This window comes from Chelonia mydas, chromosome 28 (genome assembly GCF_015237465.2).
Source record: "Chelonia mydas isolate rCheMyd1 chromosome 28, rCheMyd1.pri.v2, whole genome shotgun sequence".
NCBI lineage: Eukaryota > Metazoa > Chordata > Testudines > Cheloniidae > Chelonia > Chelonia mydas.
The window spans coordinates 4,206,610-4,228,456 of NC_051268.2; the positions used below are offsets into that span (position 1 = coordinate 4,206,610).

At 45.5% G+C, this 21,847-nt stretch overlaps 2 protein-coding genes and 2 non-coding genes across 5 annotated transcripts in view; 3 read left to right on the forward strand and 1 right to left on the reverse strand.

The window, feature by feature from the left end:
- LOC102943236 (zinc finger protein 883) overlaps positions 1-21,847 on the forward strand; it is a 2,438,435-nt gene that overhangs the window by 777,158 nt on the left and 1,639,430 nt on the right. The window lies entirely within an intron of this gene.
- The window catches only part of LOC114020163 (zinc finger protein 501), a 1,907,800-nt gene that overhangs the window by 743,159 nt on the left and 1,142,794 nt on the right, over positions 1-21,847 (reverse strand). The window contains exon 4 of one of the 2 annotated variants that reach the window (XR_006287739.1): positions 21,742-21,751. The exons of the other annotated variant lie outside the window; for it this stretch is intronic. The gene's annotated coding sequence lies outside the window, so the exon portion shown is untranslated. Of the gene's footprint in view, positions 1-21,741; positions 21,752-21,847 lie in introns of those variants that run through there. 2 annotated transcript variants of the gene reach the window in all.
- TRNAA-UGC lies at positions 12,700-12,771 on the forward strand. Its single transcript has one exon. It is a non-coding gene; the product is annotated as a tRNA-Ala (tRNA).
- On the forward strand, positions 20,408-20,480 carry TRNAM-CAU. The gene has a single exon. It is a non-coding gene; the product is annotated as a tRNA-Met (tRNA).

Consider the following 21,847-nt stretch of genomic DNA (forward strand, 5'->3'; position numbering starts at 1 on the left):
TGGAATATGTTTTATGCTACATATGCCGTGTAACATATCTCTGTAGAGGTTATAATCTACTGAATTTATTAATCCTATTTGTATGCATGTATCATTTTTGTATTCAAAGTTATGAATATTGGCTGCATACTTGTTTGATTCTGAGTAGGTTTTAGTGAAGCAGTTGGTCAGCTTCCTGAGAAAAGACCAATCTCAGTAAGTGCCCAATCAAGAAGCCCTTAAGCCAACAATGAACTTGGAGATGCCAATCCACATCTGGGCTTTCCCAGGAATGTGGCTTGGCTGGTAAGGAACTCAGTCATGCATGGACATGTGACTTGCCCAGGTGACTCCAAAACTCCATTTTGTAGTGGGACTTTGCATAAGAGAGTGGAGGGGGGTCTCCACCCACAAGAGAAAGTCTATTTAAGCCCATGGGAGACCCCTTCATTTTGTCTTCAGCTGGCTAAGGAAATAGCCTCTCCACCCCCAAGGATATCTGAAAAACAAACAAACAAACAAACAAACAAACAAACAAATAAACAAAAACCCAACCTGGAACAAAGAACAGTAACTGCAGGGGGTGTGAGTGATTGCTGGACCCAAACTACAAAAAGACTAGTCTTTAAAAGAGAGCTTACTGGAACTGGTGAGGATTATCTGTATTCAGTTTCATTAGACATAGGCTTGTGTGTTTTGTTTTATTTTGCTTGGTAATTCACTTTGTTCTGTCTGTTACTGCTTGGAACCACTTAAATCCTACTTTCTGTATTTAATAAAATAACTTTTTACTTATTAATTAACCCAGAGTATGTATTAATACTTGGGGGGGGGGGGGAACAGCTGTGCATATCTCTCTATCAGTGTTATAGAGGGCGAACAATTTATGTGTTTACCCTGTATAAGCTTTATACAGGGTAAAAGGGATTTATTTGGGGATTGGACCCCATTGGGAGTTGGGCATCTGAGTGTTAAAGACAGACACACTTCTGTAAGCTGCTTTCAGTTAAGCCTACAGCTGTTCAGGGATGTGGTTCAGTTCTGGGTCTGGGTTTGCAGCAGGCTAGTGGGTCTGGCCCAAACCAGGCAGGGCACTGAAGTCCTAAGCTGACTGGGCAGGACAGAAAGAGGCAAAAGTAGTCTTGGCACATCAGGTGGCAGCTCCCAGGTGGTTTCTGGAATCCAACCCGTCACAAGCCCCCACTCTGCTGCTGGGCTTCTGCCTGCATTCTCTCCTGCAGCTACGTAGCTTGCCTGGCAGACTAAGGACTCCACATCCAGAAGCCTCTGGAATTGGGTGTGGTAGTTTGGGGTCTGCTCCAGTAGGTTCCCTGTTGCTGGGGTCAGACTCCATGAGGGCGAGCAGTCAGGGCAAGTGCTTTGCAGAAGGCCACGTGCCCTGTATGAGTTGGGAGAAGCTGAGCCCAGCTGCAGGAAGCAGGCTGCTGTCCCTAATTCTGAAGCGTTTTGCAGCAGGTTAGTGACACTGTTAGCCCTCCAACAGGAAAGCCTGGACAAGGCTAATTATAGCCAGGGGAAATTGGGAGGGAAAAATAACTTCTGTTTTAATTGTACGCTTTGAATGTTTTGATTTTAGCCAAACAGTTCTAGTTAAATTGTCTCAACTAGTCTGAGTCACCAACATTTCGTTAAATGTAGTAATGGGGAAAGAGTCCTTTACATTTTGCTATTCTCGGTTTTGTATTTTCTTGTAACAGGGTTTTCTTGAAATCTATACACTTAACTGAGTGGTTGGTTAATCAGTCTGTTGACTGGCTAGCAGAGGAGGAGTCTGCATGGATTCCAGCTGAAGACTCCTATAAGCAAGTGGAGGGAAGATGATGTTTTAGACTCACAGACTGTACAGATTTGGTGATCAAAGACTCTGAGACTTAGGTGCACAAACCTAAGCTTTTGGGAACTCTCAGTTTCCTCTCACTCTACTTCTGTGGGGACTGAACTGTTCAGATTTTAATTTGTTTTCTTTATGTTTATGTATAACTGTGAAGGTAATGTCTGTGGATTATAAAATAGCCATGTCATGCCGTAAAAATTAGATTATTTGTTTCTTTATCATAAGAGTTTGTAAACTTCTTCAATTAAATTCATTTCTTTAGTTCCTTTTGGGGCTTGAATGTGGGGAGATTGACCCTGTGCAATCCTTGATGAAAATCCTTAGAGACTAAACTCTGGGTCTCCAGCTACTCTTCTATGGGAGTTGGGGTTGGTTTTTTTGGCACTGGAGAAGGGTAATGAAGTGAACTGTAGCCCACCCAAAGGTTACAAACACGCACGTTAAGTGAAAATGAATGTCTATACAACAACTGCAAAAGCATGTAAAACAGGTACGTTCATGCTAAAGAATTGGGAAAATCAGAACAAAAGCATAATTTGTGCTATAATAGAGTTGGTAGCTATTACACAAAGGAAAGTTAACCTGTGTATTAAATTTTGGCTCTTGAAAACAAAAGAAATGTAAAACAAACAAGCAAAAACTTTATTATGTTAACCAACTTAAGCTGTTTAATGGTGTACCCAAAGACATCAGAGGACATCAGTGCACAGTGAACCCCCTGAGTGTAGGAAGAAGAAAAGATAAAGAGCCTCATAAAAAAGACTTGTCAACTACCCCTCAGTCTACCACATTGGACAATTGAGGACGCAATTGTCTATAGCGACATTATAGAAATCACTACCTGGGCCAGAGCTAACAGTTATTTAAACTGTAAATTATTCATCAAAGTGAGTTCCGGTGCCTGTGATTTTAAATGTTTATCTCTGGCAAAAGGCTAAAATTTCATTACTATGTAAAGGCAACTGTACCTTTCTCATCGCGAACATGCATGGAACCTAATGACTGGGCAAAAGCCTATTCCAGAGGCTGGTATCTCTCAAACTAGGAGACTCCAAAATTGAAATGGAATTATGGGTTTCATTTCAAGATTATCTGAATTTGGAGTATCTATTTGGAACAGAGTAATTGATATAGATGTAGATTAGATTCAGATTATAACAAAACATTAACTATTTTGACCACTGGGCAGCAGAAACTGTCTCTGAAACTATAATTCATGGTATTAAGGGGTTGCCTACTGAAGAAACAGTACACCTTTTAAAATGTGCAAGGCATTGCTAAACTTTTTAACCAAACACAAATAAAAATGAATAAACTGATTTCAGGAAACAATATGAAGGCAAAATTTCTTACAGAATTTTTTTATACTTCTTAGAAGAGTTATGTAGCAACTACCCTAACAACTCATTTGAAAACATTAAAAAACAAAGAGAGAAAGTTGCCTAAACTTATTAGTAATAAACATCTAATTGGCATTCCCCTTAGAGTATAACCAAACAGTAGTGAATTGACAATGTGTCAAATTGTTAAAATAAATTCCCTGTTGGGACCAGTCACAATCTGGGGTCAGTGACACTGCCTCCTAACTGAGGTACATCTTATTCAAAACAGTCTTCTTTGCTGACTAGTTACCCATATTGAATGCAGACACAGCAATATTTGATAAATTGGTAGCCGCCCATTCAGTAGGTGATTTCCTACTTATTCATAAATAATGAAGATGCTCTAAGGGGATGGGAGAGAGCTGTCCTATCCGTGTAGTTAATCCACCTCCCTGAGAGGTGGTAGCTATGTCAGTGAGTGTGCAAGCTGTGGTGTCTACATGTATACATAAAGTTTAATCAAACCCCATTTTTAAAACCACTGTTCTGGAAATGGAAAAGGAGTCTGCTGAGTCTGCTTCAAGATCCTTAAGACCACTGACTCACGTAGAAAAATGTCATGGGGGTATATGTTTGACTGGAGATCAAGTGGTCCTTGGTTCAAATCCAAGTGTTCCCTTAGAAAGCTGATCCTTTAACAAAAATAATTGCATATGCATTGCCATTATGTTCAGGAGGTCCACTGAATAGGGATACCTGAAGTGAATGGAAACACTCAAGGTTTTCCTGTGCAAATGCATAAAAACCTAACAAACAGGTCCCTCCGCTGAAATTAGTTCTAAGTGTCTAATTTATGTTTTCATCAATTAAACAAAGGCACATGAAGGCACATTTGCAGGTCCTTGGTCTCCGTGGGCTACAATGTGCAGAAGAACGAGAACCCCATCCCCTTGGGAGGAATGGACTAGTTTGTGTTACATTTGGTAAGTAAGTTGCCATTGGGACTGAAAACTCTACTGGAGGTGGACAGGAACCTCTTACAAAAAAAAATAACCAAGATTTACCAAATTACCTGTGACACATTTAACCCTCTCTTTGTGCGCACAATATCAATTGGGGGTCTAATAAATGGCAACCTTCCTTTAACACAGATCGCTGTTCCTTGTGACTTTCGGATGCATTCAAATGGCAGCTGTTTGAAGGGAATGTGCTTCTCGTTCATGATCACCAGCAGAGTCTCTGTAAGGTTACCAACCATAGAGCTGGTTGTGTCTGCATCTAAGTAACTGCAGAGTTAGTGTAGTACCAGATAGTTAATTGCACAGTCTTACTTCTCTAGTCTCACTTTCTGGTCTCATTGATCGCTTGGGTAGAAACAGGAATGGTTTGGTGGTTTTTGTTTTTTTCTCCCTTCATTTTCTCCTAAGGAATGTGTGATCTTGAGCGTGTTAGTTTAAGTTCCCTGTGGGTCAGGAAAATTCCATCCCCTTGAAATAGGTGTGGAAGTGTCCTGTTTGTATAACCTCAAATAAAGGAGCCTTTGTAAAGCAGTTTTGTCTTTAAATATGCTGGGATACAAATAATAAATAGTAAATTCCATGGCCACACACCAGGCCAGGATCAATTAATTACAGAAGAAACAAACTCTTGGGAAGTAGCTGTAATTTGTCCCCAAACCTTTCTTTGTTCTCATATGCCATCAGGGATTCTCTTCTCGCGGGCAGAGTTAAGGTTATCTGGGCATGTACCATCGCTCTGTATTCCCTATTTTTCCAGAGTTTGAGTTTTACTGAACTCGATGTTCTGGAAGGGTAAGAGATATTCACAGTCAAAGTTAACTCTGTGTGTTAACAAAGGCTGTCGTTAGTGACAAATAATGAGACTAATCCCTCACTGTGGTAATTCCACTTCAATGTACTCTTTCCCCATTTCTAGTTCCAAAAAAATAAGCAAATTAAAACAACCTTGAGAAGTAAAATGCTGTGAGAAAGTGGACATTTTAGTGGCTCAAATAATTCCGTTTCTTCTGTGTCTTGTGCATGTGTAAATGGCACAACACGTTAATTTATAAGCACATCTTCTTTACTTCTTTAACTATCATGTAGCACATTAATGATATCAAGTGGGTTGTTCAATGCCGTGAGGTTTTCATGCATTGCCCAAAACATATTTTTCTTATTATTTAAATGAACACAACTCACTGACCAGAAACTTGTGTATTTCATGCTGTGAAGTGTGTCTGTAGCTCAAATTAATAGTTTTATTTTCTCCCTCTGTGTATGTGAGGCACAAGAAAGTAATTTAGTGATGCTGAAAATGTTCTCTTCTCCTCCAGAACTGCCTTGGAATCACCTTCACTTCATAGATTAATCAGCCCCTGTGTCTCCAAGAGGAAAATATTGTTTCTATGAAAAACATTTTTTTTAATTAAAGGGACTGAGACAGAATGGCCACATGATGGCAACACAACGTCAGGAATGCAAAGCAGCAGGCTCCTGGCTTGCAGATTGATGGTGACAAGGGATTGAACTTGACTCCCCTCTGGTCACAGAAACATTTATTTTCATTCTCTGAGGTCAAACATAAGTTTAAATGGTGCAGTCGCCATCATCAATAGGTCGGAATAGGCCGAAATATGAATGAGAGGCTGCTAGGCAGCTCTCTGACACCACATTCTACAGGTCCTTACCCTCTGATCCCACTGAGGGTTACCAAAAGAAACTACACCATCTGCTCAAGAAACTCCCTGAAAAAGTACAGGAACAAATCTGCACTAGAATCCTGACCGGGGGTATTCTATCTGCTACCCAAGATCCATAAACTTGGAAATCCTGGACGCCCCATCATCTCAGGCATTGGCACCCTGACAGCAGGATTGTCTGGCTATGTAGACTCCCTCCTCAGGCCCTATGCTACCAGCACTCCCAGCTATCTATGAGACACCACTGACTTCCTGAGGAAACTACAATCCGTTAAAAAGAACAGGAGAACTTGTGGCACCTTAGAGGCTAACAAATTTATTTAAGCATAAGCTTTCGTGGGCTACAGCTCACTTCATTGGATGCATAGAATGGAACATATAGTAAGAAGCTATACATACAAATAACATGAAAAGGTGGAAGTAGCCATACCTTAATTAATTAAGATGAGCTATTATCAGCAGGAGAAAAAAACTTTTGTAGTGATAATCAAGATGGCCCATTTAGACAGTTGACAAGAAGGTGTGAGGATACTTAACATGGGGAAATAGATTCAATATGTGTAATGACCCAGCCACTCCCAGTCTCTATTCAAACCCAAGTTAATGGTATCTAGTTTGTACATTAATTCAAGCTCAGCAATTTCTCATTGGAGTTAGTTTTTGAAGCTTTTCTGTTGCAAAATTGCCACCTTTAAGTCTGTTACTCAGTGACCAAAGAGGTTGAAGTGTTCTCCTACCGGTTTTTGAAAGTTATGATTCCTGATTTGTGTCCATTTATTCTTTTGCATAGAGACTGTCCAGTTTGGCCAATGTACATGGCAGAGGGGCATTGCTGGCACATGGTGGCATATATCACATTGGTAGATGTGCAGGTGAATGAGCCCCTGATAGGGTGGCTAATGTGATTAGGTCCTATGATGGTGTCACTTGAATAAATATGTGGACAGAGTTGGCATCGGGCTTTGTTGCAAGGATAGGTTCCTGGGTTAGTGTTTTTGTTGTGTGGTGTATGGTTGCTGGAGAGTATTTGCTTCAGGGTGGGGGGCTGTCTGTAAGCGAGGACTGGTCTGTCTCCCAAGATCTGTGAGAGTGATGGGTCGTCCTTCAGGACAGGTTGCAGATCTTTGATGATGCGCTAGAGAGGTTTTAGTTGGGGGCTGAAGGTGATGGCTAGTGGCGTTCTGTTATTTTCTTTGTTGGGCTTGTCCTGTAGTAGGTGACTTCTGGATACTCTTCTGGCTCTGTCAATCTGTTTTTTCACTTCAGCAGGTGGGTATTATAGTTGTAAGAATGCTTGATAGAGATCTTGTAGGTGTTTGTCTCTGTCTGAGGGATTGGCGCAAATGCGGTTGTATCTTAGAGTTTGGCTATAGAAAATGGATTGTGTGGTGTGTCCTGGATGGAAGCTGGAGGGATGTAGGTAAGTATAGCGGTCAGTAGGTTTCTGGTATAGGGTGGTGGTTATGTGACCATCGCTTATTAGCACAGTAGTGTCCAGGAAATCCATTGGTGATCTTCTAGAAAACACCATCCTGGCCACTATGGATGTAGAAGCCCTCTACACCAAGCCCTCTACACAAAAAGACGGACTACAAGCCGTCAAGAACACTATCCCCGATAATGTCAGGAGAAACCTGGAGTCTGAACTTTGTGACTTTGTCCTCACCCACAACTATTTCATATTTGGGGACAATGTATACCTTCAAGTCAGCAGCACTGCTATGGGTACCCGCATGGCCGCACAGTATGCCAACATTTTTATGGCTGACTTAGAACAACGCTTCCTCAGCTCTCGTCCCCTAACGCCCCTACTCTACTTGCGCTACATTGATGACATCTTCATCATCTGGACCCATGGAAAAGAAGCCCTTGAGGAATTCCACCTTGATTTCAACAATTTCCATCCCACCATCAACCTCAGCCTGGACCAGTCCACACAAAAGATCCACTTCCTGGACACTACGGTGCTAATAAGCGATGGTCACATAAACACCACCCTATACGAGAAACCTACTGACCGCTATTCCTACCTAAATGCCTCCAGCTTTCATCCAGACCACACCACATGATCCATCGTCTACAGCCAAGTTCTAAGATACAACCGCATTTGCTCCAACCCCTCAGACAGAGACAAACACCTACAAGATCTCTATCAAGCGTTCTTACAACTACAATACCCACCTGTTGAAGTGAAGAAACAGATTGACAGAGGCAGATGAGTACCCAGAAGTCACCTACTACAGGACAGGCCCAACAAAGAAAGTAACAAACGCCACTAGCCGTCACCTTCAGCCCCCAACTAAAACCTCTCCAGAGCACCATCAAGGATCTACAACCTACCCTGAAGGATGATCCCTTCCTCTGACAGATCTTGGGAGACAGGCCAGTCCTCGTTTACAGACAACTCCGCAACCTGAAGCAAATACTCACCAGCAACCACACAACAAAAACACTAACCCAGGAACCTATCCTTGCAACTAACCTCAGTGCCAACTCTGTCCACATATCTATTCAGGGGACACCATCATAGGACCTAATCACATTAGCCACACGATCAGAGGCTCATTCACCTGCACATCTACCAATGTGATATATGCCATCATGTGCCAGCAATGCCCCTCTGCCATGTACATTGGTCAAACTGGACAGTCTCTATGCAAAAGAATAAATCGACACAAATCAGATGTCAAGAATTAGAACATTCAAAAACCAGTCGGAGAACACTTCAACCTCCCTGGACGCTCAGTTACAGACCTAAAAGTCATAATTCTTCAACAGAAAACTTCAAAAACAGACTCCAAAAAGAAACTGCAGAACTGGAATTAATTTGCAAACTGGCCACCATTAAATTAGGCTTGAATAAAGACTGGGAGTGGATAAGTCATTACACAAACTAAGAACTATTTCTCCATGCTAATTTTTCCCCTACTGTTACTCACACCCTCTTGTCAACTGTTTGAAATGGGCCATCCTGATTATCACTACAAAAGTTTTTTTTTCTCCTGCTGATAATACCTTAATTGATTACTTGTTAGAGTTCGTATGGTAACCCCTATTTTTTGTGTTGTGTGTGTGTGTGTATCTTCCTACTGTATTTTCCACTGCATGCATCTGATGAAGTGGAAAGCTTATGCCCAAATAAATTTGTTAGTCTCTAAGGTGCCACAAGTACTCCTCATTCTTTATGCTGACTTTTTATTGATACTTCATTAATAACTGTTTTCCTGAAGTACTTTGCTATGATTATTTCAATACCTCCTACACTCATACCTGCTGCCCCTTCTGGCCGGTTAATTGCACTATTTGAAACTGCACCTAAAATTACACACTTCCTGGGAGCAAGATTCAAAACTGCCTAAGGAAACCCCATTAGGTTTCAAGTGCAGTACAAGTAGGGAGGTGAGGGAACAGCACAGGGGCATCAGAGCTTCTCCTTTGTCACAGGGAGAAGGGTCTAGAGGGCTAGAGTAGGAGGGCTAGTTGTCACGACTCCTGGGTTCTATTCCTGGCTGTGAGAGGAAAGGGGTGTCTAGTGGACTAGAGTGGGGGCCTAGGAGTCAAAGAGAAAACCTCTCCCTTTTCAGCTTCAATGCACATTGAACAAGAACATGGCTTCTCATTTCTTAGGTTCTGATGCCATCATGTGGCCATTTCATTTCACTTCTTATTGTTAAAAGGTTTGGGTACTTTGCACAGAAACGTTATTTCCTGGGGAGAGATGGAGAAGTGGAAGCTGCATTGATTTAATGCTCCGAAAAATAGATAAGGATTAAAATATTCCCCAGACAGCTCAGTCCTAACCGTCCTCCCTCACTGCTGCCAGCAAAGCTCATTTCTGTCCCACAGCCCCGAGAACTGGTGGGTGCAAGTCCTGGGCCTGTGTGAAATAAATGTAGGGGTGACTCTGCCTGCCGAGACTTTTCAGTAGAAAAATTCAGACAGGACACCATGCCTGGTGAAGGAGACACAGATGTGTTGTTTGATTGTTTTTCTCATTTTAAATGTACTTGATCATTTCCATGGCAAAAATATTTGTACAAGACCATGAAAAAAGGAAGAAACCATGAAAATACCCATGGGGGCGAGGGGGGTTTCTGAAAGCCAGGGTAGAGATGGAGATTTTTATGACGGGGAGAGGCCAAAGTAGGGCCTTTAGCTGGAGCAAAGCGGAAGGTTTTTGGTGCAGTTTCATTTTAACCAGTCCCACACCCTGTAGTCCCTGCTTCCCCACCCCCACAACATGTGACCTACAGCCTCCCCACTGACAAAGCCACCTGTGACTCCTGAGACAGCCTGTGATGTTAACTTGAACTGGGACTATATAGAACATTGTTACAACCAAGGTCCTGTAATGGCACCAAATCTTATATAAAGGGGGTCAAATGAGGTCTCTAAGACAAGGTTATGTTTTTCTGGGTATGATTATTCTGTCTATATGCATGTATCATTTTTGTATTTAAAGCTATAAGTGTTGGCTCTATACTGTCTGTAGTTCAAACTTGTGCTATTGCTTCTGGGTGACACCCCAGACAAGTTGGTGTCAGCTCTGCCTAGCCTGCTTGATGGCCCATTAAGGACCATCAGCGACACAACTGACCCATTGAGAGAAGGCAGACACGCCTTGCCACTCAGCAAGGTGTGCAGGGACCTGCCTCTGGACAGAACTCTGAGGTTTTTCCAGGCCATGGGATGGGCAGCTTGTCTTTGGGACAAAGAGAGAGACCACATGGCAAGAGACTGTAAAAAGCTGCTGCAGCTCTTCCATCTTGTCTTCAATCCTGCTTCATACCTCTGGAGGGACTTCGCTGCACTGAAGCTTTGACCCAAGGACTGAAAGACCCATCCCAGCTGGGGATGTTCTCCAGAGACTGGATTTGAACCTGCCGTTTATTCTATCACTGCTACAAGCCTGAACCAAGAACTTTGCCATGACTGTATGTCATTGATTCCATTTAACCAATTCTAGCTCTCATCTGCATCTTTTTCCTTTTATGAATAACCCTTTAGATGTTAGATTCTGAAGGATTGGCAACAGCGTGATTTGTGGGTAAGATCTGATTTGTATATTTGCCTGGGTCTGGGGCTTGGCCCTTTAGGATTGAGAGAACCTTTTTTCTTTTACTGGGGTATCGGTTTTCATGACCCTTTGTCCCCATAACGAGTGGCACTGGTGGTGATACTGGGAAACTGGAGTGTCTAAGGGAATTGCTCATGTGACTTGTGGTTAGCCAGTGGGGTAAAACCAAAGTCTTCTCTGGCTGGCTGGTTTGGTTTGCCTTGGTGTACCCAGAAACCCCAGCCTTGGGCTGTAACTGCCCTGCTTGAAGCTATTTGTCCTGAATTAGCACTCGTGGTTGGGTCCCGCCAGAACCAGCATCGTTACACAGCCCTGCTGGTCTGGCCCTTCTCCCCACTGTAAAACTGCAGAGCCCCCAGCACTCCCTCTCCTAGCTGGATCCCCTGGCAACCAGAGCTCTCCACAGAACTGCTGTGGTTGCTCACCTGGGTGTCTGTTCAGGACAGCTACTGGCTTCTCCTCCGAATGCAGCTGAGAAATGACTTGCCCTTCTCTAGATTCTCTCCTGTGGGCTCTGAGAAGCAGGATGGGGCCTGCATGGTAAAGTCCATGCAACATTCCCCTTTCATCCCAGCCCTGGGACGTCACCGGTTGCCACCTGTCCCCTGGCAGCAGCAAAGGATGTTTCCCACCATGCAGGAGACCTCGGCCTGGGGTCAGCTTCAGGCGTCTCCTCTCTTCTTTCTTGGAATCAAGCTCACGTTTTTACCAAGAGTTAAAGGAGCCCGAACCCCCAGAGTCTGGAGCAATGTCACAAGTTCCCAGTGTTTCCATGGAAGAGAATTTGTTAAATCCCAGATGAGTGGAGTTAAATCAGTTCTCAGCCTAAGTCCTTTGCTCTTAATCCTGAGGATATTGTCCCACCGTGGGGCCATTTCCCGCCTCTTTTTCATACAGAAGCACAATTTTCTTTGCACAGACGCAGGAACACCAAGATCTTTCTTTCCCTTGTGCAAAGCAGGGTGTCAAATTCCATGGAAACAATGGACAAGCAGGGGGCCCTGGGCACATCCAGCCCTGGCCGTGAGATGTTCCTTCCCCTCTTTCTTTATGCTGCTACAGTTATTTCATGGAATGTCTGGGATGGGGGAAAAAAGCTGAGTTCACTCAAGGTTGAGGGGAAAAATGACAATGAAAATCTCAGGCCCTCAGTGAAACCCCAACCCCTGCTACTGCGGTCACTGAGGTGCTGGGGATTTCAGTAGGAAAGGGACTGTCTGAATTGTCCAGGTGGGGAATGAATAACCATCTACGACTAGATCCACCTCATTAACCACTGACACAGGCTGATCGTGCTGCAGAGAGAAGGGAAACTGGGAGCGATTCTTTGCTGTTCAGCCATAGAAACAGTGACCCAATTGCACTGCAATGAATGTGCTGGGGAAAGCTGAACTTTAGAGGCAGGTGGAAATAGTAGGTCCTAGAAACACCTGGAGCTCCCACACCACTTCTGCCACCAGGATCAGGGATTGAGCTGTTCACAGAGCCCCCCTCCACCATGACCTTGCAGCAGGGGATTGCAGCATCACCCTCCCCAATGCAGGGGAGAGGGACGATTGTAACTCTGCACCCTGAGTCCAGGGCAGGCCCTCTCTCTTCTCCACACATAGAATCTGGGCCCTGCTGCAAAGTGACCCCTATGAACCAGCAACCTCCACGAGAACATGATCGGGGGGGAAAGAGCTTCCCATGAAGCTTGTAAGCCACTGGATGCATTGGAAAGAGGCAGGCTCTGAATGTAACAACCAGCAAATCAGGTCAGTTTGGGGATGTAGCTCAGTGGTAGAGCGCATGCTTTGCATGTATGAGGCCCTGGGTTCAATCCCCAGCATCTCCAAGTTTGCCTTTTACCCTGCTGCTTGCTCATGCCCAGCTGGGATGTGGCCCACCAGTCTCCCTGCACAAGTTTCAATCCTGAGCAGTGAGGGCAAAGTGCCAATTGCATGGAAGCTCTGCGGGGGTTTCTGCTCCTAAATCAGCTGGGTGCTTTTAAGATTCCCACCCACTGGGATGCTTGATGAGGAAGGAGAAGGGAGAATCTCCCAGGACTGGAGGGAAGGGTCCCATCAGCACAGACTGAGGGGCAAGGACATGGAGGGACAGTCAGTGCCAAGAGAGGGCAGTGATTTACACAAGACAGGAGACACTGTCTCTTTAGGGGACAGGAGTCGAGGGCAGCTTGTTTACATGATGCTGATGATGAATAGAGAAAAGGCTGGAGTCAATGAAACATGAGAGCATAGAAGGGGAAGGAGAAGGGCAGCTCCACAGAGGTACTCTCATACAGCCCAGTTCATAAGAACACAACATAAGAACGGCCACACTGGGTCAGATCAAAGGTCCATCTAGCCCAGTATCCTGTCTTCTCACAGTGGCCAATCCCAGGTGTCCCAGGATGCCACAGGTTGATAGAGAGAATAGACAAACAGGGACCCAGACCCCAACAGTGATCCCATGGACAAGAACCTGGTTGGGAGTGGGGTGAAGGTTTCCTCTGGACAAAGGGGAGCTGAAATCCCTCAGTGTCATGGAATTTAAGCAATGCAAGCTTCAAACCCTGCGTGGCTGTGGGTTGAGGTGCATCAGCAGAAGGTTGGGCTGGAGGAACCTGGAGAGTACATAGGTCCTAATCTATGTTTCTGCTTGTTTGTTTTTTGGTAGGTTAAATGAACGCAGCCTCTGGTCTGGTCTCTCACAAGGGCGTAATGTTGCTTTGCACAATGAGAAATCTTGGGAAAGGATTGAAATGAAATGGAAGCAGCTTATGGTGGCAGAACCTAAGGAATAAAAATCTGGGAGGCAGTGACCATGAGTTGGTTGAGTTCAGGATCCTGACACAGGGAAGAAACGTAAGTAGCAGAATATGGACCCTGGACTTCAGGAAAGCAGACTTCGACTCCCTCAGGGAACGGATGGTTAGGATCCCCTGGGGGAATAACATGAAGGGGAAAGGAGTCCAGAAGAGCTGGCTGTATTTCAAGGAATCCCTATTGAGGTTACAGTGACAAACCATCCCGGTGTGTAGAAAGAATAGTAAATATGGCAGGCGACCAGCTTGGCTTAACGGTGAAATCCTTGAGGATCTTAAACATCAAAAAGAAACTTACAAGAAGTGGAAGATTGGACAAATGACCAGGGAAGAGTATAAAAATATTGCTCGGGCATGTAGAAATGAAATCAGGAGGGCCAAATCACACCTGGAGCTGCAGCTAGCAAGAGATGTTAAGAGTAACAAGAAGGGTTTCTTCAGGTATGTTGGCAACAAGAAGAAAGCCAAGGAAAGTGTGGGCCCCTTACTGAATGAGGGAGGCAACCTAGTGACAGAGGATGTGGAAAAAGCTAACGTACTCAATGCTTTTTTTGCCTCTTTCTTCACAAACAAGGTCAGCTCCCAGACTGCTGCGTTGGGCATCACAGCATGGGGAATAGGTGGCCAGCCCTCTGTGGAGAAAGAGGTGGTTCGGGACTATTTAGAAAAGCTGGACGTGCACAAGTCCATGGGGCCGGACGCGTTGCATCAGAGAGTGCTAAAGGAATTGGCGGCTGTGATTGCAGAGCCATTGGCCATTATCTTTGAAAACTCGTGGCGAACGGGGGAAGTCCCGGATGCCTGGGAAAAGCCTAATGTAGTGCCAATCTTTAAAAAAGGGAAGAAGGAGGATCCTGGGAACTACAGGCCAGTCAGTCTCACCTCAGTCCCCGGAAAAATCATGGAGCAGGTCCTCAAGGAATCCATTCTGAAGCACTTAGAGGAGAGGAAAGTGATCAGGAACAGTCAGCATGGATTCACCAAGGGAAGATCATGCCTGACTAATCTAATCGCCTTCTATGATGAGATTACTGGTTCTGTGGATGAAGGGAAAGCAGTGGATGTATTGTTTCTTGACTTTAGCAAAGCTTTTGACACAGTCTCCCACAGTATTCTTGTCAGCAAGTTAAAGAAGTATGGGCTGGATGAATGCACTATAAGATGGGTAGAAAGTTGGCTAGATTGTCGGGCTCAACGGGTAGTGATCAATGGCTCCATGTCTGGATGGCAGCCGGTATCAAGTGGAGTGCCCCAAGGGTCAGTCCTGGGGCCGGTTTTGTTCAATATCTTCATAAATGATCTGGAGGATGGTGTGGACTGCACTCTCAGCAAATTTGAGGATGATACTAAACTAGGAGGAGTGGTAGATACGCTGGAGGGCAGGGATAGGATACAGAGGGCCCTAGACAAATTGGAGGATTGGGCCAAAAGAAATCTGATGAGGTTCAACAAGGATAAGTGCAGGGTCCTGCACTTAGGACGGAAGAACCCAATGCACCGCTACAGACTAGGGACCGAATGGCTCGGCAGCAGTTCTGCAGAAAAGGACCTAGGGGTGACAGTGGACGAGAAGCTGGATATAAGTCAACAGTGTGCCCTTGTTGCCAAGAAGGCCAATAGCATTTTGGGATGTATAAGTAGGGGCATAGCCAGCAGATCGAGGGACGTGATCCTTCCCCTCTATTCGACATTGGTGAGGCCTCATCTGGAGTACTGTGTCCAGTTTTGGGCCCCGCACTACAAGAAGGATGTGGATAAATTGGAGAGAGTCCAGCGAAGGGCAACAAAAATGATTAGGGGTCTGGAACACATGACTTATGAGGAGAGGCTGAGGGAACTGGGGATGTTTAGTCTATGGAAGAGAAGAATGAGGGGGGATTTGATAGCTGCTTTCAACTACCTGAGAGGTGGTTCCAAAGAGGATGGTTCTAGACTATTTTCAGTGGTAGAAGAGGACAGGACAAGGAGTAATGGTCTCAAGTTGCAGTGGGGGGGGGGGAGGGGGTTTAGGTTGGATATTAGGAAAAACTTTTTCACTAGGAGGGTGGTGAAACACTGGAATGCGTTACCTAGGGAGGTGGTGGAATCTCCTTCCTTAGAAGTTTTTAAGGTCAGACTTGACAAAGCCCTGGCTGGGATGATTTAATTGGGGATTGATCCTGCTTTGAGCAGAGGGTTGGACTAGATGACCTCCTGAGGTCCCTTCCAACCCTGATATTCTATGATTCTATGAGTTCAAAGGGGCTAGATGAGAATAGAGGAGATTTTCTTCCTGTTAAAATGTTCTGATTCTCATCGCTAAAAAGCTCCATTGTCAGTTAGATTTGAACCATCAGCCTTTTAGTTACCACCCAGAGGTGCTAACCAAAGACACAGGTAACTGCCTACTTCCCAACTTTGCCTAAGAAGCACCTGCGGTGATGCAACTGGTTTTAGTGGAGGGGGGAACACTGCTGATGTTATGAGTTCAGGCCTCACCCAGAGCATCGGTTTTCATTAGCCACGTAGCTTCCCCCACTTGCTTTGCTCAATTCACATGGAAAGTGCCATACTAGGATGATGAGAGTAAATTCTAAACTCTGAAATGCAGAGGTTGGCCCATAGATTGGGATAAGGGGTTTGAAGAGAAAAAGCTCTAAGGGTATAAAACCAGTCTCCAGGGGCAGGTATGGTACAACTCCTTAACAGGGAGCCATTTGTGGGAGGGGGTTTCACTTCCTCTGTTAAACGTACTGAGAGGTATTTTAAGATGAAGATAATGCCATGGCTAACCGTTGACTGGCATGTCCTGGGTTAAAGAAAGAAAGGGACCTAGGGTTAATAGTCTGAAGTATTTGCGTTACTGTCACTGTCTGACCTCACTTCAGTTCGGAGCAGGTTTGTACTTTGCTGTGTGGCGCGCAGAGACTCCTGGAGAGCAGTGGCAGCTGGTTCCATGGCAGAGAGCCTGGCCCTTGGGAGACTTTCTGTTTTGAAGCAATTCAATAAAATAACAGTGGAGTTACAACGTTCAGTCCAAAATTTCAGCTCCCTGGTGCAAAAATGCTATTTTAGGATCTAAACAGGAGGCTTCCAGTGCTAGGACACCTGACCAGAGAGCTCAGTGTGGGGTGTAAGAGCTGCTGACTCTGAGGGTCCTGGGCTAAATCCACTTGCAGGTAGAAGCCTTTTGATTTATTTGATCGATAATGAGTAAGGTGATGATTTAATCACAGGTATTTTTAATAAATGTCATAAACACATCACGGGCAAGAAACAAAAAATCATTGCCCATGACCTATACCATAAATACCCCGCATTGAATCTTGGGGAGCGGAGCCCAGGGGATCCGTGGCACCAGCTGTCAGGGGGGAGGGGCCCATGGCACCACCTGCAGGGGGAGAAGCCCCAGGGGCCAGCTGCCACTCCAGCTGCTGCTGGGGGAGAGCCCCAGGGGGCCAGCTGCTTCTCTGACCACCCCAGGAGTGCTGCCGGGAGCCACTGAGCTGTGGCTACTCCTGCTGCCCTCAGAACTGCTGCTCAGGCAGTCCCCAGGGCCAGCTGCATTGGCCGCTGCTCGGGTGGTCCCCAGGGCCAGCTGCTTGGGTGGCCCTGGAGTCAGCCACAGTGGCCACTGCAGAAGTCAGAGGTAACAGGAAGTCACAGAATCCATGACTTCTGCTACCTCCGTGACAGACACGGATCCCTAATAACGAGACAAACCCATCCCTGCTGTGACTGTAGTTCCTGGAAGAGAAGAGAAGAGAACAGAAAGTGAAGAGAGAAGGAAAAAGTGAGACTCCCTGTCACCTCTCTCCCCTGCTCCCTCCCCCTTGTGTTCTGTAACCCCATCCCACTGGGTTCCCTGTGCTGATGCCATGGGGGTGACACTAGACTTCTGGGGATTTGGGGTGGGGGGAAAGGGGCTCTTCACTTTTCAACAATTCACACGAATTTGTCTTTGGGCTGAAATTTCTCCTGTGGGGCATCTCAGTCAGAGCTGTACCCCACCCCCTTTAGTGGGGGGCAGGTGTAAATTGCAGAGTAGGCAGAGAAGTCTCCAATAAAGGGTCATATTGTTCTGGTGACTGGTTCTGACCTGGGTCACATGTCCTCTGACACAGGATCATGTGCAGAACATGGAAGCTCTGGCTTTTCCTAAATGCTGTAGAGTGAGTCCCTGGGAAAGGGCAGGATGAGAGGGAGCAAGAAGAGAAAGGCAGAGACATTGGAGATGAGAAATGGGGGGAGAAGAAAGAGACAGAGAACACACAGAGAAGCAATACATTATTGAAGCAGAACAAGTGTCCCAACTCGAGCTTGCTCATCACAGGTGTTCAGAGAGACTGGTAGTTGTAGGTTTTCCACAGTGTCAAGTCTGAACTTTGATTCTAGCAATGTGAATTGAAATATCAAGGGGATCTTCACATACTTGTTCTCTTTCCCCCTGGCTCTCTTTTTAGTATTAATTTTTATTTTTAAATCTTTCTCTTACACATGATCTTCTTTCCCTAACTGTATTGCAATTTGGGTGGGTTTTTTTGTTTTGCTTTGTTTTTTGCCTCCCTTTTGTTCATGTCATTATAACTGTAACAGCAAAGAAATCTGCAGGAGCAAAAACTGACTCAAAACTTTATTTCCCCATCATGCAGGAACATCATAAAACATCGCACACAGCTGGAATCATAACAGTGAAGGCAAGGGGATGGGAGATGGAGATTTCCAAGTGTTCTGTCTTTCTCAGATGACACATTCCAGCCCCTTGTATGCCTCCATCCTCTGTGACCTGCTGGGCTTTGAGACATTTATTGTCTCATTCTATTGATAATGTGATTATACCACAATGTGACTGAAATTAAACCACTTCCAGACAAGGAAACAACAAAGGAGAAAAGGCATTATTGTGTTGACTGGGAATTGAACTCAGGTCAACTCTTTGGAAAGCAGCTATACTCACCATTACACCACCAACATAGCTGGCAGAAGCAGCTTTCCTGCAGGGTATGTGTGCTAGCGAAGGGGGTGACACATGACCATGTAGAGTGAACGGGCTGGAAGCTGCCTGACAGCTGGGAGCAGAGTTACCATCCCAGAGTGACCGAAGGGAGCAAAGGTGAAAACAGAGCTCATTGGGAGCTGGCCCCACCCCCAACCCGCCCCTAGGAGAGGGGAACTGAAGCTCAACTTCAATCATAGAAAAATCTTCCCTGAGAAGGAAGGGGACAGCTTGTTTTAAAGACAAGGTTTGTGTTTGTTCCTGCTACATACAGAGGGGCTGGACAGTGCTGATTCCAGCCCCAGACTCCAGGACGATAAGGAACAAATTCAGGCTGCCAGTGACCTGCAGGAGGGAGATGATTTTTTGACAGTGATGGACGCCTCATCTTAAAGGCCTTTGTCTGCCTCCTTCTAGTGACTGGGACAGGAATGCAGCTCCCACTCCTTGGTCTCTCCTGAGGACATAATGTTTCTGTGCAAAACACCAAAGCTTTTAACAGAAAGGAGGGAAAGGAAATGGCCACAGGATGGGACCAGGACATAAGGAATGAAACGCAAGATGCTTCTTCCATGTGTATTGACTTTGAACCTTGTTATTTGTGATGTTGGTGTATCCATGTTAGTCCCAGGACATGAGACACAAGGAGTGGGGGTCACATAATATCTTTTAAAGGACCAAGGTTGGGAGTGTTATTTACTCCTTCTCATAACACAAGATCTAGGGGTCACCAAATGAAATGACTAGGCGGCAGGTTTGAAAAGAACAAAAGGAAGTATTTCTTCCAGTGTCAACCTGTGGAACTCTTTGCCGGAGGATGTTGTAAAAGCCAAGACTAGAACAGGGTTCGAAACTGGACTACATAAGTTCATGGAGGACAGGTCCATCAATGGCTATTACCCAGCATGGGTAAGGATGGTGTTCTATCCTCTCTTTGCCAGAAGCTGGGAATGGGTGACAGGGGATGGATCACTTGAGAGTTCCCTGTTCTGTTCATTCCCTCTGGGCACCTGGCATTGGCCACTGTCAGAAGACAGGGTAGTGGGCTAGATGGACCCTTGCTGTGACCTAGTATGGCCGTTCTTATGTTCTAACTTCTGTTTGTGGGAAGGATGTGGATAAATTGGAGAGAGTCACACAGCTGAAGAGGAGTTCTGGGTTAGCTCCAAAGCTCGCCTTCACCAACAGAAGCTGGTCCACTAGAAGCTCTGACCCTCCCCTGCCTTGTCTCTCCTGGACTCTGAAAAGTGTTTTCTCTCAACTCCCTTTGGAGAGAAGTTAAGTTTTCCCTCTGGAAAACCATAAGGCTGAAGCACTTATATTGATTGTGATTGTGATGCTAGGATAGAAGGATTATTTAATAGTTTAAATAAATTAATCTAAACCTGAGCTTCCTGTTTTGAAACTGTTTTTCCCAACTCAGTTCCAAATTCTCTTCCAGAAAGGCCTCCGAGATGTGTGCCCATGCCAGCAGAAGTGGCAAGGAGAAAGCCCCCTAGTACTGCTCTTAGTCCCTGGTGGATTGCTCAGTGGCAGAGGAAGTTGGTTAGTTTGGTGCTGAGAAAGCTGCCAGGAAAGGTCTCTGGGCACCAGATCTCCCTGCTTCTTCCAGCACACCCTTGGCACCTTACCTGCCCCAGTCACTGCTGTAGGAGTATCCTACATGCACTTAGCCAAAAGCCTTTCACAGCCTTCTTAGTGAAATTGGCAGTATATCAGTCTCATAATCTGAAGGTCCTGAGTTCAAGCCTCAGAGAGGGCAGGTGGTTTTGCTCCCTGCTTCAACTTTTCTAAAGGAAATCCCAGAGAAAAGAAACTGGAGCAAACTGTCTTCTGTACACCCTCCCACCCATCTTACACACAGGAGACTTTTCTAAGACATTAACTCTTCCTTCTCCTTTATGATTCTTTAATGCAGCTGGAAATACCAGTTCCCTGAATCCCCTTTCCTCAGAGAGCACAACAACAGTGCTGTGAGAAAGCTGGGGGCTGCCAGGTTGTCGTGGGCAAGTAGTTAAAGGGATGCACTAAAAATCTAGCAGAGTCATTCCCCTCCTCTCCACCTCCAACCCGCTTTGAATCTTGATAATTGTGATGCTGCGATTCCACCGCCTCAGCATCCTCGACTCCCACTGGAGGCCGCTGTAGAGTCCTTAGACCCCTGTTCATATTTCAGACCCCAGCCGGTGCAGCATCCCTGCCCAGCAACTCACCATCTGCCCCAGGAGAACCAGCTGGTGGGCTGCACCCACAGGCATTTATACCGCTCCCCTCAGAGCAGCTGTTGGCAGTTAATCCCCACCTAAGGCTCGGGGGAAGGAGCTGGGGATCACTTATTTCTTCCATACATCGAGTGTCAGTGTTTGAATGCATTCTCTCTAAAACTGATTTAAATTTAGAGCCCCTCCCCCATTTCTGATTTATAAGTGCCTCATTCCTGTACATAAAACGTAAGAACAGCCATACTGGGTCAGACCAATGGTCCATCTAGCCCAGTGTCCTGTCTTCCAAGAGTGGTCAAAGCCAGGTGCTTCAGAGGGAATGAACAGAACAGGTCATCATCAAGTGATCCATCCCTGTTGCCCATTCCAAGCATCTTTACAGATGTGAACACAAAGACACTTTTGGGAACCACTTGCAGCTACTTAGAATCATAGAAGATTAGGGTTAGAAGAGACCTCAGGAGGTCATCTAGTCCAACCCCCTGCTCAAAGCAGGACCAACCCCAACTAAATGATCCCAGCCAGGGCTCTGTCAAGCCTGGCCTTAAAAACCTCTAAGGATAGATATTCCACCACCTCCCTAGGGAACCTATTCCCATGCTTCACCACCCTCCTAGGGAAACCGTTTTTCCTAATATCCAACCTAGACCTCCCCCACTGCAATATGAGACCATTACTCCTTGTTCTGTCATTGGCCACCACTGAGAACAGCCGAGCTCCATCCTCTTTGGAACCCCCCTTCAGGTAGCTGAAGGCTGCTATCAAATCCCCCCTCACTCTTCTCTTCTGCGGACTAAATAACCCCAGTTCCCTCAGCCTCTCCTCATAAATCATGTGCCCCAGCCCCGTAATCATTTTAGTTGCCCTCCACTGAATTCTCTCCAATTTGTCAACATCCTTTCTGTAG